At 47.2% G+C, this 17,645-nt stretch overlaps 1 protein-coding gene across 1 annotated transcript in view; it reads left to right on the plus strand.

Moving 5' to 3' along the window:
• The first annotated feature begins 399 nt into the window (after nucleotides 1-399).
• Stard8 (StAR-related lipid transfer (START) domain containing 8) overlaps nucleotides 400-17,645 on the plus strand; it is a 40,819-nt gene continuing 23,573 nt past the window's right edge. Inside the window, exon 1 of the mRNA XM_013031671.1 lies at nucleotides 400-562. The gene's annotated coding sequence lies outside the window, so the exon portion shown is untranslated. The remainder of the gene's footprint in view (nucleotides 563-17,645) is intronic.

Below are 17,645 nucleotides of genomic sequence, written 5' to 3' on the forward strand. Positions count from 1 at the left end.
CATTGATGACTTCTGGACTCGTTACAATTTATCGCGAACAAGTCACTCGACTCCTCTCACGCACATAGCGTATTTGAAGTCCCTACTCGGTGCCAGAGTTTCAGAACACACCGTCAGCGTTCCTTGCTGACTTGCTCCTTCAGGCTCCCCCAGTTAGCTCTGGGCTTCAGTCTACTCCCTCCCTGCGGTGTGACCTGAGGGAAAGGCAGCGGCGCAGCGATTGGAGGATAAGCAGACAGAGCCCCTCCCAGTTTGATTTGGGCGGCTTTCTGAGGAGGCCGGTGGGCCGGACTGCGCTCTCATTGGTCGAAGGTCTTGGAGGTGGGTGGGGCGCCTTTGCAGCCGAACTCGCCAACGCTCCCTCCCCACCTGCGCGGCGAGTGGCCTCGGGTGGACAACGGCTAAGCAGCTGCCACAGCTGCTCCTCTGGCTGGCACCGTTACCCTCGCCCGACCCCAGGCTCTACGCGTGCCCGGGACGGAGTAGTCTGGCTTGTGCTTTCCTACTGTCTGCTCGCCGCTGTGCCTGGGTCCGAACCCAAAAGCGTGGACGCGTCCTCCAGGTAAGAGTTGAGGCGATTCCAGGGGCACCCAGACAGATCGGGTCGCTGCCTAGTCTATCTGAGGTACTATGGCCTGTCCCGTCCCTAGCGGGTTTGCTGGGCAGCGTGTGCTAGAAACGAGGAAGAAGCGAGGCGAGCTACCTCCGGTGGTCTTCATAGTTGGCTTCACAGTTGCTGAAACTGAGGGATCACTGATCGTGCCGCGATCTCTTCCAGCAAATAGGACTTTGGGAAGCGTGTAGCCACCCGCTATGCCGGGCTTGGCTGAGGCTCGGAGTTGGGGCTCCTTGCGGGGCTAGACGAGGAGGCAGGGCATGGGGCTCAGTGACCAAGTGGCTGGGTGGTGTGGTTTCTCCGTCTGCTGACCACATGGCTTTCTCAGGGCTCGAACTTGTGTATCACATCTCACCTCGCCTTCCAAAACCTCCTGCCAAGGAGTTTCTCCTCACAAGGTAGCTGCCAGTGTAAACCTCTAGCCAAGACATATCTTTTAGGGGATCCCTTTGCCTGTGAAGTCCCAAATAAATTTGCATTTTAGAACCCTAAGAAATGCCTGCTGGTGGAAGTTTTGGGGGAGTTCCAATTAGGTAGTTTAGGCCTCTCTGTCTCCTCACCTAATACTTGTTACAGTTGAATTGCTGCCCAGGAAAATGGGGTTCAGCCAGTTCATGTGACTTTACACTAGTCACACTAATTCTCGAAGCCACAGTGTTTTTTAGACACTGAAATGTAAAGGGCCTGAGGTCTTCTTCACAAAGATTTCCATAGCACCTAGAGCCAGACTCCTAAACAGTAGGTAAAAAGAGTTGTCTCTGACCTCCTTGGGGGACAGTCTTATGATTGCACATGTGTTGCTTGAGGGGAGGTAGCAGTTAAGACTGCTGGTGGGAAAATGTAGGAGTTTCCTTCCAGAGTCAAGCTCCCCCACACAGGTTAAGCTGACTTAGAGTCTAGCTCACCCCAGGTCCTGGAGTCCTGGCTTCTTTGGGTCTCACTCAGAGCACCTGATGATGCCAGGAGAAGAGAATGAATCACCGCCAGGGCTATTTTCAAACCCTGACTCCTGCTACACCACCAGTTTCCACCCCCTGTCTAAGGGTTGCGGGTTCCACCTCCACTATCTATCACTCCATCTATATGTCCTTCTGAAATAAAGGAGAAATAGATCTTGTCTGCAAATGGGAGAATAAGCAGCCCAAAGGTGTGGGAGAAGAAGGGTCTTAGGGTTTTTCATTGGCTGATGGTGTGGAAAGGTATAATTTGTGTGGAAAAGGTGAGGGAAATACTGTTTCAACCAAACCTCTAGTTGTCTAGCTGGCCATTCTGGGCTGGTCCTCATTATATCTAATCTTGTGTCCAGGTGTTAGACCTCCCATTTTGGAGTTTCTGTTGCCTACATATCTATAGTATGGCTTCTCAGCCCTCCACACCACACATTCTAGTTTGGACAACTCTGTTCTCTCTCTCTCTGTGTCTCTGTCTCTGTCTCTGTCTCTCTCTGTCTCTCTCTCTCTCCCTCTCTCTCTCTCTCTGTCTGTCTGTCTCTTTCTGTCTGTCTGTCTCTCTCTCTGTTGGCCGTGGGGCTTGAACTCTGGGCCTGGGCACTGTTCTTCAGCTCTTCAGCTCAAGGCAAGCGCTCTACCACTCGAGCCACAGCACCACTTCTGGTATTCTGGTAGTCTGTTGAAGATAGGAGTCTCACAGACTTTCCTGCCTTGGCTGGCTTTGAACCTTGGTTCTCAGATCTCAGCCTCCTGAGTAGCTAGAATTACAGGCGTCAATCATGGGTGCCCGGCTTCCGCTGTTCTCTTGTTCTCTTGTCACTGCTGGAAGTATATTCTGAGTCCCTCTGTATCTGCAGCTCTGTCTTCTGTAGAGCAGCCAGCACATGTCTAGATGCTGTAAAAGTGAGAAAAAGGGTGGAAGGAGGAGCAAGGGGTTGTGTACCTGATGTAAGTGTTACTTACAACAGTGACTCTCACAGGAGTCTGGCAAGCATTCATTGTTTAACCTCATTACTCTCTGAGTTCAAGCAGAAGAGTAGAAGGTAGTGAGAAGTGGCCCAAACTTTGACTCACCTTATCTTCTTAAAGTTGTAAATATCTATTTTGGGGACTCCAGGTTGGAGAGGGATCAGAGGATCCCTGGGTCTAGGTATAGGGAGAGTAGCAGGGACACAAAAGACAACCCAGAAGGTTACAAAGGGAAGCAAGATATTGTCCAGCTGGAGTGCTGTCCCAGCATTTTTTCTGGCAAACTCCAGGTTCCAGCCATAGAAAATGTAGGTTCAGTGAATGGCAGGCTGTGCACTCATCTTCTGGGACAAAATAAGAGGGAATTATTGGTTGGATAAAGGAATTACTTTTAGCTTGAATTGTAGAGAGCAAAGTTTTATCCCTTCAGCTCCCAGTTTGAGTAGGATCAAGCATCATGGCCTTGGGCCTTAGAGAGGCTGCTCTGCAGATAAAATAAAGATGGACATAAACCTGTATGGAAATGTCACAATTAAACACCTGCCTTGTATGTTAATGTATATTAATTAAATTAAAATTTTACTTTTCTGAATTAAAATACTGAGGATTTATAAAGACACACAACTATGGCTGCAGGTTGTAGATCAACAGGCACAACTAAAAAACAGAAGGGCCAGGCGCTGGTGGCTCAGGCCTGTAATCCTAGCTACTCAAGAGGCTGACATCTGAGGATCGCGGTTCAAAGCCAGCCTGGGCAGGAAAGTCTGTGAGACTCTTATCTTCAAGAAACCAACAGAAAACCAGAAGTGGCACTGTAGCTCAAGTGGTAGAGTGCTTGCCTTGAGCTGTAGAGCAAAGGGACAGCGCCCAGGCTCAGAGTTCAAACCCCACAACTGACAGAAATACACACAAGGAAGTAAATACTTTATAAACAGTACATATTTTGCCTTAAGTACAAATGAACATCATACTGTTTTATATCAGGAAATCATTTTTTCAAGTAACTTTGATATTAATAAAATCATTATTCCAACATTTTTGTAGGTATGAAATAATATAATAAAATTTCAATTAGGAATATCTAATATACAAAAAAATAAAATAATGATGGAAATGTCAATGATGCTATGCTTTGGGATGAGAACCCAGGGCCACGTACTACTCAAGCGTTTTACCACTGTACTACACAGCCAACCTTGGTGAGTTTCTTCCATGCTCCATGACTCTAGCCAGGGTGGTTGAACAGGGAACTGGGCATGCAGTTGTTGGTATCATGTGTTTATGAAGACTATTCATGTTAGTCGGTGGTGGCTTACACTTCTAAACCTAGCTATTCAGGAGGCTGAGAACCGAAGATCGTGGTTCAAAGCCAGCCCAGGCAGGAAAGTCTATGAGACTGTTATCTCCAATTAAATCATAAAAAAATCCAGAAGTGGCACTGTGGCTCAAGTGGTACAGCACTAGCTTTGAGCAAGAAAGAGCTCAGGAACAGCACCCAGGCCCAGAATTCAAGTCCCAGGACTGGCAAAAAGCAACAACAAAAAATAACAACAACAAAAAAACCACTCTATTCATGTGTGAGCCTGGATGTAAGTTTGTGTATGTGTGTGTTCAACACATGGGGCCTAGTAGATAGGAATCAAGTGACTAGAGGCCATAGTCTGGGCCCGGGTACTGAGGCTGTGTGTGAGCTGCTCTTGTGCAGCCCTCCATGTTGGGAGCTTAAATGCCCAACAGTTGTTGTTTCTGTTTATTTTCTGCCACATGCAAGAATCTGAGAACTGAATGTTAAGTTCCTTGGGAGTCCAGGGTGTCATGGAGAAAGAACAGGAGATTTGGGCTAGACACATGGAAGTTTAAATCAACCCAGGCTCTACTGCTTCTTCAACCCCTCAGATCCTCATTTTCTCTCTGTGTTTTCCATATCATTGGACTCAACAAAGGGATCCACCAAGTGGATACCAAGTAAATACCACCAAGTGCTCTATAAATGATTAGTCATTAAGGTCACACTGGCTGCTAGGTCTTATGGACAACATAGAACCCCCAACTTCAAGGTACAATCTATCTAGTTTGGGAGTTAGGGCCCTGAGTAATACACAACCCACTGATACTCTATCACAGAAGTGAGGGTTTTAAAAATATTATGAAGAATTCTGTATTTCAAAAGAGAGTCAATGTAATAAAGTCTCCAGTACCACATCTCTACCTATTTTACCCCTTTCCTTGTTGCACTTTGACCTAAATCCCAGACAGTTATCATTTCATCTAATTTTTTTCAATATATATTTCTAAAGGATAGGGTCTCAAAAAAATATCAGCAGGAATGTGGCTTAGTGCTTGTCTAGAATGCATTAAGCCCTGGGTTCATTCCTTAGTACCACATAAACAAAAAAAATAAATTAAAAAAATCCACCACCCTGTCATTATCTCACCAAAACTAGTCCCTTTAAGATCATTAAATGTCTAGCCAAGCCAGGCACTGGTAGCTCACGCCTATGATCCTAGCTACTCAGGAGGCTGAGATCTGAAGATTCGAAGACAGCGCAAGTAGGTGAGACTTATCTCCAATAAGGTACTCAGAAAATGCTGGAAGTGGCACTGTGGCTCAAGTGGTAGAGCACTAGGCTTGAGAATAAAAAAGCTCAGGGACAGCACCCAGACCCTGAGTTCAAGCCCCAAGACCTGCAAAAAAAAATGTTTAGCCCGTGTTCCTATTTCCAGTTATTGAGGTTTTACCCTGGGAGTTCAGACCAGGGAGCGATTGATTGCTTTGGACTGAGTAGAAGGTGACTAACAGAGGCAGTGATATTTGAGCTGAACCTTGGAAGAGGGGCCCAGGAAAGGTCCGAGCTAGAGGGATTATGGAGTCCTTGTCCTTCATTTTACAGATGCCACACAGCTAGTAGCAGTGAGTATTGGCAAATGTTTAGCTGTCCCTGGGGCTTCTGATCCCCAGACTGACCTGTGGAAGCTTCTGGTGGAAACTCCTTGCCTTCTCCCTTAGATTCTCTAGTGGTAAATGAGAGTTTGAACACTCCCACTTGCCTCCTGGGTTCCACAGCCAGTTCCATGGCCACCCAGGAGCTAGAGGTCAGCAGGCCTGGGAGAATTCCGGAGAGGCTGCTTTCTACCAAGGCCCCTCCCCTGCCCCTGGCCCCTGAGGCCAGTTTGGAGCAAAACAGGATGCATTCAGGATGAGCGTCTTTCCCAGCTTGTCATCTAATCACCAAGGCCCAGCTTGGAGCTTCCTCTCTCATTCACGATAAAACCCCTCACTGTCTCTCTTTTCCCTCCCACCCCGTTAAGGGTGTGCTGACTTCCTCAATTTCCGGGCCAGCCCTCCTCCACCCCCACGTGGGCTGAGGGAGAGCTGCCCTCAGCACAGGCCTCTGTCCCCACCCCACCAGAGCCTGTCCTGTCAGAGAGGGACAGAAAGACCCCAGGAATGCTCTCCCTGGCTTCAGCCTCCAGTTCTTGGCCTGTACTTGGGAAAGGAGTGGCCTCTTTCCAACAAGCCTGGGGTCCTGCCACTGCTTGGTTAATAATTGAGCCACATAATAACCACCTTGGAAAGTCACCTCTAGGGGATGACCATTAACTAAATTCCCTATCCACCCCAGGCCTTAAAGGAACCCCATCCTAGACTCTTTCCTTTTCCCCCAGGGGACTCTTGACTTGGGAACTTCTGGGGCCAATTAAAATTCTATTCCTCTGTCCTTTGCTTGGGCAAACAGAACTGGTTATTCACATTGCTTAAAGGATACAAGTTCACCTGGATGGCATTGTGAAGCACAGGGGAGTTAGTTAAAAGGGACTGAGAAGCCTGGCATGGCTTAAACCTATAATCTTAGCTACTCAGGAGGCTGAGATTTGAGGATTGGGATACAGAGCAAGCCCAGCAGGAAAGTCCTTGAGAATCTTTCCTCCAATAAACTACTTTCCTCCAATAAATTGCTCAGAAAAAGCCAGAAGTGGCACTGTGGTTCAAGTGGTAGAGCACTAGTCTTAAACAAAAGAAGCATAGGGACAGCACTCTAAGCCATCAGTCCAAGCCCCATGACTGGCAAAAAGAAAGAGGGCAGGGGAAATTGAGATAGGCAATGGACTGAGGGGATTTTTAAATATTAGAACCAGAAGGGGATTGGGGTGTCTGCTCTCAATTTGAAAGTCTAAGAGAGAGTGAGGGAAGGGGTGATATTGTCAAAAAAGAAATGTACTCTTTATCTCACTATAACCCCTCTGTATATCATCTTTATAAAAACAATAAAAAATTAAAAAAGAAAAAAAGAAAGTGTAAAACAGAAAGTATTGACATTGATCAAGATGCATTCTACTCATAAACATATAGTGAATTGAAATACCTTTGTACAATTACATAAAGATAATAAAGATAAAAAATGAAATAAAATTCAACATGTTGACTAAAAAACGGCAAGTCTAAAAAAGGAAGAACTGCTCACAATGTGGGTCTGCTGTTACTGGAAATGGGGTGAAGTAGTATAAGTATGTAAGGTTAGAGTAGGGATCTGGGTCTCTTCATACTAGGCTAAGGAGTGAAGGGTAGGGAGGGGGAGGCTGAGAGGTTGAGGGCCACCATAGTAGAGGAGGAAGCTTTCCTTGGAGATCCTGTATCTCAACAAGCAGTGGGAGTTAGGAAGGGTCAGGCCAGAACCTAGGCCCAATTTAGAAAGCTCCAGACCACAAGCAGTTTTCTGTAGTTCCAGTGGGAAGAGTAGGAAGCATTTAGTGAACCCTGTGGGCCAATACAGAGTCAGGAAAGTTGACATCTGGTTCTGCCCCTATGTGAGTGACTTTGGAAAACACCTTTACTTTCTCTGGGCCTCCGTGTTCATGTCTATAAAGTAAGTGGGGCAGGTTGACTTGTACTCTGGGTTTTTCAGATTTTCCTCTAGCAGTTCAGATATGCATTCCACTCAAAGCCATTTCTTCCTCCACAAGGCAATGGAGGCATGACTTCAAATTCAGCTAGGCCTCGTCCCTCAATATTCTAAGTGGCCTGACTCAGTTCAGGATGACTGGAACTTGCACTGCCACAAGGGTTTCCTTGGGCATGAGCTGTGCAGTTTGCTTTCTAGCCCCTCCCCATGTTTGCATCTGTCCCAGGTGGCCACCCTTTGACCCATTCAGCCACAAGTTAATGAGTGACCTGTTCTCTCTAGGTAGTACCAGCCCAAGGTGCTCCTGGGATCCCAGGATTCTGTGAGAACCAGGAAGGGACTGGTCAGCTCCAGACAAATTTGTTTTTTCCCACAATGCCCCTAGAGGTAGGCACACAGCAGAGTTCAGGGGAGAAGGGCCTTCGGAAGGAAAACAGGTCTAAGACTCCTGAGGCTGGAGTCCATGTCCTCCCCATCCCACCATGCACTCGATTGGTCCTGCTCATCTACCTTCAATGCTAGGGGGAGGGATGTTTCTAGCTGTTGATTTCTTCCGTAGAATGGCTGAAAGTTTTATCTGTCTCCTCATGCCTTTTAACCCTGGATCAAAATTCTGCTCCTCAGGATCACCTAGATCCTCTGTGCTCTTTCTGAACTTTAGAAGTCTTAGGACAGAACCCCATGTCCCTATATCTTCTCTAGGCCAAATATTCTCAGCTCCCCTGAGCGTTCCTCTTAGATCTGGGACAGCCCCCTCCCCAGCCTCATCACTGTCCCTTCTGTGTGCTGTTGTTTCTAGCCCTCTCTTATTTATCTATTTTCATTGTCTTTTCTTTGCATTTATTTTTTATTGTTATTGCAAAGGGGTTACAGTTACATAAATCAGGTAATGAGCACATTCCTTTTTAGACGTCATCCCTTCCCTTGCTATTTTCCAGTTTTTCCCTCCTGTCCCTACCCACAAGTTGTATATTTCATTTTCAACAGTGTCTACTGGGTACCCCTGCTATACTCATTCACCCTTTGTTCCTCCATTTTGCTTCTGGCCCTCGTAATACACAAAGGTAGGAAATGGAAGGCCCTTCCTCTCTTCTATTTTTTTTTTCCGTCTTTTCAGAATGATGTCTCCATAATCCTTTTCTGTTGCCCCCAACAGGTGGATTTTCAATTCTCAGAATCGTGAGTCCATATACCTTGTCACCTCTCTGATTTGTTTGTTGTTCAGGTCCAGCCATTTCCCACCATCAGGGAGCTCTTGGAAAGTGAGACCTTCTTATGGGTGCCTCCTTCCCTATTGTGAGCTTAGGTACTACTTTGATAAACTGAATGCCTTGTGGGGGCTTCCAGCCTACCCTGCTGCTCTGTCTCTTGCCTTGTCTCTGGAACCAATGGGGATGGAGGGAAGGGGATATTGTAGGGAGTACTGAAGCCGGAAATGAGTGTGAGCCATGCCCACAGTGGGGCCTAAAAGAGTGAATCAGACAGGGAGAAACCAACTCAGTCATGCCTTCCCCCAGCGGTCAACGGCATGATGCCAAGTATGGCGACTAGCGCCCCCCATTTCTTTAAATTCCAGGGTACTCCCATGGTTCTACTCTTCTTAAAGCAACTCAGTAAAGTAGATGGTGTGATTCTGAGTGTGAGCCTTGGTGATCCCTAGCTGAGGTTCAGGGAAAGGAAGTCAACCGTGTCTGGTGAGGGAGATTTAGAAACCTAGCAGCTGGGGCTGACCCCACACTTTCCCCATCACAGATGTACCTCTGTCCAGCCTGTAAGTCTACTCCATTGGTAAAGAGAGCAACCTCTAGTGGAGGTGGCCTAGGATTTCCTGCCCTTTATCTGTACTGGCCAAAGGCTGGCCTAAGGTGTGAGATAGGCAAGTAGCTGTAATCTGCGGCTCTGCTTCAGGTTGAGGTCAAGAAGTCAAATTGGGGCAGGACTGGGGAGCTTCCATAGGAGGAGCTTGGCCAAACATCTGGTGTGGGTAGCCCCCACCCCCCTATGCAGGGTCTTGTCAGTGGGAAAAACAAAGGAAGGAATATAAGGAAAAGGCCAGAGCAGAAATAAAGCCCACCTAGAAATGTGCAGGACATACTGGGAGCACCGGGAGCTTTTGTATACATAGCCTGAAGGACTTGACTTCTCTGAGTCTTCATTTTGTTGGCTATGAAATGAAATGTGTACCTGCCTACCTCATGGGGTTGTTGCGTATTCAGTCCAGCAATATCAATCCATTTCCCACTGTTATTGTGGTTTAGGCACTTTACATGGGAATCCTCTGAGCTCTAACTTGCCACCTCTGGATGCTAGGTCATTTCAGATACCACCTCATCCAGAAAAACTCTTCTAGAACTAGGTTCAGGGCTTTGTATTCTGGCCACATTTAATAGCATTTGGGGCATTTGGACAGGTTGTAGTAATGAGGATAGCAACAATAATAATAATAACCACTTCTGATTTCTTCACATTGTAACTATCCCTATCACAGTAGGGCGGTAACACTTGTCATCTTCCCTAGCTTATGTAAAAAGGAACTGAGTAAGAAGAGAGTCAAGGAAGAACATATCCAAGGTCACATGGCTGAAGAGTGATAGCATAGGAGGCCAGGACTCAGGCAGTCTGACTCTGCCTTCTATATTCTGAATGGCTGGCCATGTCCTCCAGATGCCCAGACCACACTCAAGAGCAAAGGTTTGGATCGTCCTCACAGGCCTTTGTTTCCCCTTTACCACCCCTCCCACCTTCAAGGTTGGCAGGTAGGAGGAGGACAAACACAAAAGAGTGGGTGTTGATGCTCTAAAGTAGAGCCTCATTGGGGTGGGGGAAATGTGTGCAGGAGGGAATTGGGGGTGGTTTTTGGCATTGGCACCAGAATTGCCTGATTAGCACCTTCTAGCAGCAAGGGTGGGGAGCTGTGTGCTGGGTGGCACCAGGGAAGAAGAGACATTTTAATGTGCTGTCTTGACAACCGGGTTGCATTATTTAGAAGACATGGGTGGGGAGGGGCAGGCAGGAGGCTGGCTGGATTAACACTTGTGATCCATCCAGTTCCTCTAACCCATGCTTGAATTGGGTGTGCGGGGGTGGAGGAGTTGTCCAGAAGATCTAGCCCTCCCCGCAATGTTCCCATCTCAGACTCCTTGGGGGCTGCAAGCTTCCTTCCTCAAGCTGTTCCAGCTGCCAGCTCCCTCACTTTGGTGCCTCTGCTGTGTTATGTGGTCTCCACAACAAGCTCCAGGGGATGCTTCAAAGGACAGTCCAGCTTAGCCTCTGCCTTCCCTGAGAAGAATGGGTCAGGCTGTATTTCTGCCATAGTACTCCAGAAGGTCTCATCTTTTGTTGTGTTGGCAGACTTTGGTGCCCAGCATAAGATCTGGTACCAAGTAGGTTCTTGGGTACTAGCCAGTGGGCAGTGGCTTTGGATGGGATGGCTGAAGGAGTTGGGAAGCCATCAGCAGGCAGAGATCTGGCATTAAAACAGGCCCCACTTGTACTCCATAGTCTGAGTTTCCCCATTTACACAATAAGCAGTGCCTACTTTCGATTGGGTTGTTGCAGGGGCATAATGGCATGTGAGATGATCCTTTCTCTGCTGACAGGAAGTTATTACATTTCATAGGTGGTTTATGTGTGTTTTACTGCTATGTGCTGGGCCCTGGTCTAGGCAATATCTCCTTATTTAATGGAGGCAATTCTAACTTGTTTGGTCATACTTTGGAGCTAGAGTGCATGGATTTGTCCCTTGTCCCACCACTTTTTAGCTGGGACCCATAGGCAAGTTCCTCCATATCTGTAGGGCTCAGTTTCCTCATCTGTAAATTAGAGCATTTACTTCACTGGGTAGTAGTGAACATTCCGTTAAACAATTCCATTAAAACAATACCTGGGACATAATAATGACTTGGTATGTTTGGGGGTATTATTGTCTCATTTTATTCTCACTAAAACCTCCCGTTGCTGAGTACCAGAGGCTTACTCCTATAACCCTAGCTGCTGAGGAGGCTGAGATCTGAGGATTAGGGTCCCAAGCCAGCTTGGGCAGGAAAAACAGTGAGCCTCTTTATCTCCATTAACCATGGAAAAGCCAGAAGTGCAGCTTCTGAAGTGCAGCCAGATGTGTTTCAAGTGGCAGAGTGTTAGCCTTGAGCAAAAAAGCTCAGGGATAGTGCTTAGGCCCTGAATTCAAACCCTAGGACCGGTACAAACGATTGTTTGTTTGATATTGTTGATATTGTGATTATATCCCTGTTTTACATAGAGAAGTAACTTGCACAATATGTGTAAAATCCTTGGTTCAGGATGTGACACAAGAACTGTTAGACTCTGTTAGTAATTGTTATTACTAATTGCACTTATTATCATACATATTGTCATTAATGAGCAATCAATCAAAGCTGAGACGGATCTGAGCCAGGACTAAAAACTAGGCTAAATAGGTTAGCAAGTTGCTAGCCTATTACTTTTCCTTTGGGTTCTCCTTCACTTGGCCCTACCATAGTCTTAGCAGCCATGTTGTCACTACTGCCCCCCTGCCATGTGTTCAGCATGTCAGCCTTCCCTCCAGCTGGCTACAGGGTTCAGGGGAGGAGATGTGTCTGCTGGCTTCATGAGGAGGTCATTTCTCCCGGGGCCATTTCCTTTCTGTCAGAGACAATTTTCTCTGGATCTCAGGGTGGGGCCAGGCTCCTTCAAGGCATTTCCTGCCTGGGAGTTTATATTTGGCCTCAGCTAAAGGAAAGGGAAGTAGGCAAAGGAGGTGGGGCGGGGGAAACAGAGATGGTGGCACAGGGTCAAAACATGTGAGCACCAAGACTTTTCAGTTCAAGAATGGGAAGCAGGAGATAGTACCTGTCTCATTTCTCACATGAACTTCAATGTCCAAACTTGAGCTTGGATGGCAGAGCATAGAGTACTTTTAGGTTAGAATGCTTCCACTCTCAGGCAGGGTTCATTTTTTTTTTTTTTGGTTTTTTTTTTTCTATCTGGTCCTTGATTCCCCTGCTTTCCCTCCCTCCCCCAGCATTCCACAGCTCCTACGTGTCAAAGGTGTATGCTGGGTTCTGTGTCTCCTGCATCTGTGGTAATAACATGATATGAAGCACCAGAGGGCTTGCACACTGTTCAGTTGCAAGCAGTGTGTGTGTGTGTGTGTGTGTGTGTGTGTGTGCGCGCGCGCGCGCACGCGCACGCGCAGGTGCGTGTGTTCATACGCCCCAGTACTAGGGCTTAAATTCAGGCTTAGGTGCTGTCCCTTAGCTTTTTCCACTCAAGGTGGCACTCCACCACTTGAGTCACAGCTCCCTGCTTCTAGCTTTTTTTGTTGGTTAATTGGAAATAAGAGTCCCACAGGGGAGGGAAGGGATGGTAGGGGAAAAACAAAGGAGGAGGTAACAATGCTCAATAGTTACTCATGTAACTATAACCCCTCTGTACAGTATCTTTACAATAAAAAAATATATATAAGCTGGGCACTGGTGGCTCAGGCCTGTAATCTTAGCTACTCAGGAGGCTGAGATCTGAGGATCGATTTAAAGCTAGCCTGGGCAGGAAAAGCCATGAGACTCTTATCTCCAATAAACCACTCAAAACCGGAAGTAGTGCTGTGGCTCAAGTGGTAGAGTACTTGCCTTGAGCTGAAGAGCTGAGGAATAGTGCCCAAGCCCAGAGTTCAAGCCCCATAACTGACAATAAAATAAAAAATATATATATATATATATATGTATGTATATATAAATAAAGAATCTCAAAGATTTTTCAGCCAGGGCTGGCTTTAAACTATGATCCTTAGATCTCAGACTCCTGAGTAGCTAGGATTATAGGTGTGAGCCACTGATGCCTGGCTGGATTTCTTCTCTGTGTGTTGCACTTAACACACTGCAATGGGGACACCAAGACCAATAGGACCCAATGCAGTGGAGGTCCCAGTTAGGTGGGAGAGACAGATTTATATGCTTCTGAGAAAGTATTATGTGGCTGAGGCCATTGAATTGATCTGAGGCTATTGTATAGGGAGTGTGTGAGAGTATGGGGGAGTCTGTATGGATTGGATTGCTTGGCCTACATGGTGAACAATCAGTAGGAGTTTGAAGCTTCAAGTCAGACTTGGTTTACAATGTGTGACTTGCAGGTAAATTGAAAAGCAGCCCGAGATATGTTATTTTTAGTAAGGACATCAGAAGAGCTGCTTTGAGAGGGAAGATGAGTTTGGGATTGGTTTCCCATAGAAGACCCCCTCATGTGAGTCTCCCAGAAGGGGATGTGAAGGAAGCTTCCTCTACTGATCCAGGTATTGCCAGTCACACATGCCTCAGCTTGGCTTCTGGCTTGTGAAATGGCTGTTCAAAGGTGGGAGATTAAGCTGGGTACGGTTGGCTCATGGCTGTAATTTTAGCTATTCAGAGGCTGAGATATGAGGACTGCAGTTCAAAGCCAGCCTGGGCAGGAAAGTCCGTGAGACTCTTATCTCCAATAAACCACTCAGAAAACCGGAAGTGGTGCTGTGGCTCAAGTGGTAGAGTGCTAGCCTTGAGCTGAAGAGCTGAGGAACAGCGCCCAGGCCTAGAGTTCAAGCTCTACAACCAACCAAAAAAAAAAAAAAAGGTGGGAGATTGAGTCTTAGGTAGATATAGTTGCCTGTCTAAAGTTACACTCACATTGCTAGAGGATATAAGATCAGAAGGTAGTTCACCTGAACCACCTTGGATCCAAATGTCTGGAGAACAGTTATTGCTGGTCTAACATCTGCCCCAGACCAGTTTAACTGGCATCCCTTACCTGCAGGCTAGAGATTGGAGGTGGTGGAATATAGTATATGGCTTATTTAAACTAACATTTTTTTTTCACCATGACCTTGTCAGAGCACTAGGGACTGGGATGGAGGCAGGAGCCCTAAGGGGCAAGAGAGCAAATGGAGAGCAACTAACTGCAACAGAGCAGGTGGCAGCTTTGACCTTCACTGTCCCGGGGAAGCCCTGAGCTGGGCAGGAATGTCAGCTGTCTGCTTTGGCCTTGCTGTATTAATTGCTAGCCTAGGAGACCACAGGCTGTGCTGCTGCTGGACCCAAATTTCTCAAGCAGCACCAATGGGCGGGGGGTGTGGGTTTAAGCTCAAAGCCCTTGGGATTTCCCACCTTACCCCCTTTTACAGTTGCCTTCAAGACTCAGGCCATAGTAGCAGAGGGGATAGAAGCTACAGGGGTATAGGTTCTTACGTAACTTCCTCATTCATAACAACTCTAAACAGAACTATCACCTCTCTATGGCAGACTCATAAGAGAAGGATACTTCATTGATGGTTGCCTTCATTCTTTACTCCTTCCTGCCCATTCTTCATTCTTTATTCCTCCCCAAAGTACGTTGGGAAGCTTGACGTATATGAGGTCCCCCAGTAAGCTGGTGCCTGACTTTCATATCTCATACTTCAGACCTATCTCTCCCTCCCCCCTCATGCCCCATCCCAGTCTAAATGACCAAAAATGTCTCCAGACATTGCTGAATGTCTCCTGGAGACAAATTGTCCCTGATGAGAGTCCTTGTGTAGAGGTTTCAAGTTTGCTCCTGTAGCCAGGTGTAGGTACAAAATGTTAAGAGACAGATGTGTTAGAGGGTATAGCTGCCACATGAGTATACTGCTGCCAACCAGCAAAAACATTTAGTGGCTCCAGTTTCTATTACCACCCAATCCCATAGGACCCTTGTGAGCAGTTTGCTTTGGTGGTGTCTCATTTGTGACAGGGAGATTCCAAAAGAGTTGCTCACATGGACCCAGGATCTTGGCATCCAGCTGTAGTTCCGGCTGAGTCTGAGGCTGGCATCTGAACAGGTGCAGCAGGGCCCCAAGTTCTGCCCTGTGACCTAACAAGCCAGAGGCCAGCCAGCATCTAGCACTGCCAAGCTAGGCCGGCTGAAATACAGCAGCCCTTACCACAGTGCCCCTCTGGCGAGGTTTGGAATGTGGGATGGGAGCTATTTTGGTCTTGCCTCTCTTTACTCCCTGTGCCTACCTCTCCTGCCAGAATCAAGCTGGAGTGACAATTCCAGCCAAGAATGGCAGGAGCAGAGAGAGGCAGTAAGTATACCAGATCTCCCATTGGGTAAGATATTCTAGCCTCCCCAACCCCCACTAATGTCCATGCCTCAGTTAGGATGGGAAGTCTCAGCAGTCCTGAATCCCTGATGGCTCTCAATGAAGGCAGCCTTCTCTCTGGCCCTTAGACAAAGGTGGCAAAACCAGTCAGTCACCTGACATAGCATCTCTGCCAGAGCAGTTGCCAATGTAGAGGGCACTCTTTTGCAAATTGGAATGAAACATCATCTCTGAGGGATGCAGCACCGTGCCTGAATGAAAAGCTGGGCAGGTAGGCTTCTTTTCGCCTAGCTTACCTTTTGAAAGGATGAGAGGAGCTTGGAAGTAAAGTTTTTGTGATGTACGCTTTTTCCCCAAAGGGCTGCATCTCCTTGAGAAGGTTTACTCTCTGGAGCAATGGTACTTGAATCAACTAAGAGAAATTATCTGTGAAGCTTTTCTCCAGAACTAGTAAATGGATTTACAGTGGTGGACCACCCCTCTGCTTGCTTCCCAGACCTACCTTAGGCTCACAATCTGGCCTTACAGAGCCTACCCTCGTTAGCACATAGACAGTGGCTTCCTGGGGTGTGTGTGTGTGTGTGTGTGTGTGTGTACGCGCGTGCACATGCGTGTACACTTGTCAGAATTAGAGCTTGAACTCAGGGGCCAGGTTTTGGTCTCTTAGCTTTTTTGCTCAAGGCTGGTGCTCTACTGCTATTTTTTTGTCTGTTATGGAGCTTGAACTCAGAGCCTAGGTGTTGTCCCTGAGCCTCTTTGTGCTCAAGGCTAGCACTGTACTATTTGAGTCACACAGAGCCACTTCCAGTTTTTGAGTGGTTAATTGGAGGTAAGAGTCTTGTGGGAACTTTTCTTCCCCAGGCTAGCTGAACTACGATCCTCAGATCTCAGCCTTCTGAGTAGCTAGGATTATAGGCATGAGCCACTGGTGTCCCAGCTTGGATCTTTCTCTACCCCTTAGCACACTCTGTGTGTAGGTGGGGGGAGGTGTGGATATGGGTGTGGGTGTGATCATTACTGGAGTTGGGAAAGACCAACTCTGGTGGTGAGGGCCACAAGACAAGATGTCTTTGCAAACAGGAAGCTAAATGAGTATGATACAGGAGTCTAATGTGCTTGTTAAAAGTTGTCTAACAGAGCTAGTCAGCTAGTGGTTTGGAAAAAATTTCTTCACAAAATCCCACAGAGCTTCCTTTCCTTACTGCTATTGTATGCATTCACATTGGTGTTTATTGTGCTCTAGTGATTAGAACAGACCTGAGTCTGCCTCTGCCTAGAATCTCTCCAGGGTCCTCTACCAGGGCTGTTTAGCTAACTGTGACTGTTAGTGTACTGGCTTTCTGTTTTGCCTGCACTTTCTAATCACCTGGAGAGTGCTCAGAAACCAAGAAACAAAAGACAGCTAACCTTATCCCCAGCCATTCTAATTTAATTAGAATAGGTAGGGCCAAGGAACTGACAGGCATTTTTTCAAAGTTCCCTAGGAACTAGCTTGCAGCCAAAGCTGAGGGTGAGGGAGAAATGGAATGGCATGCCCCGGAGAAGTAATTAGCTGATCATCAATGGCTTGTGCATGTAATTGTAAGCTACTCAGGAGGCTGAGGTATGAGGATTGTGATTCGAAGTCAGCCAGGGCAGAAAAGTCTTATCTCCAGTTATCCACCAAAAACCCAGAAAGGGAGATACAGCTTAAGTAGGAGAGTGCCAGCCTTGAGTGAAAAAGCTAAGGGATGGGGCAGGGGGGAGATTGGAAGGAGGGTAAGAGGGAGAAAAATGAAGGAGGGGGTAACAAGTTAGACAAGAAATGTTATCACGGGCTGGGAAGGTGGCTCAGTGGTAGAGCACTTGCCTTGCATGCCTGAGGCCCTGGGTTTGATTCCTCAGCACCATATAAGCAAAAAGAAAAAAAAAACTGAAAATGTTCTTGGGCTGGGAAGGTGGCTCAGTGGTAGAGCACTTGCCTTGCGTGCATGAGGCCCTGGGTTCGATTCCACAGCACCACATAAGCAAAAAGAAAAGACGCCGGAAGTGGCGCTGTGGCTCAAGGGGTAGAGCGCTAGCCTTGAGCTGAAGAGCTGAGGGACAGCACCCAGGCCCAGAGTTCAGGCCCCACAACCGGACCC

This window comes from Dipodomys ordii, unplaced genomic scaffold, assembly GCF_000151885.1.
Source record: "Dipodomys ordii isolate 6190 unplaced genomic scaffold, Dord_2.0 Scaffold142, whole genome shotgun sequence".
Taxonomy (NCBI): domain Eukaryota; kingdom Metazoa; phylum Chordata; class Mammalia; order Rodentia; family Heteromyidae; genus Dipodomys; species Dipodomys ordii.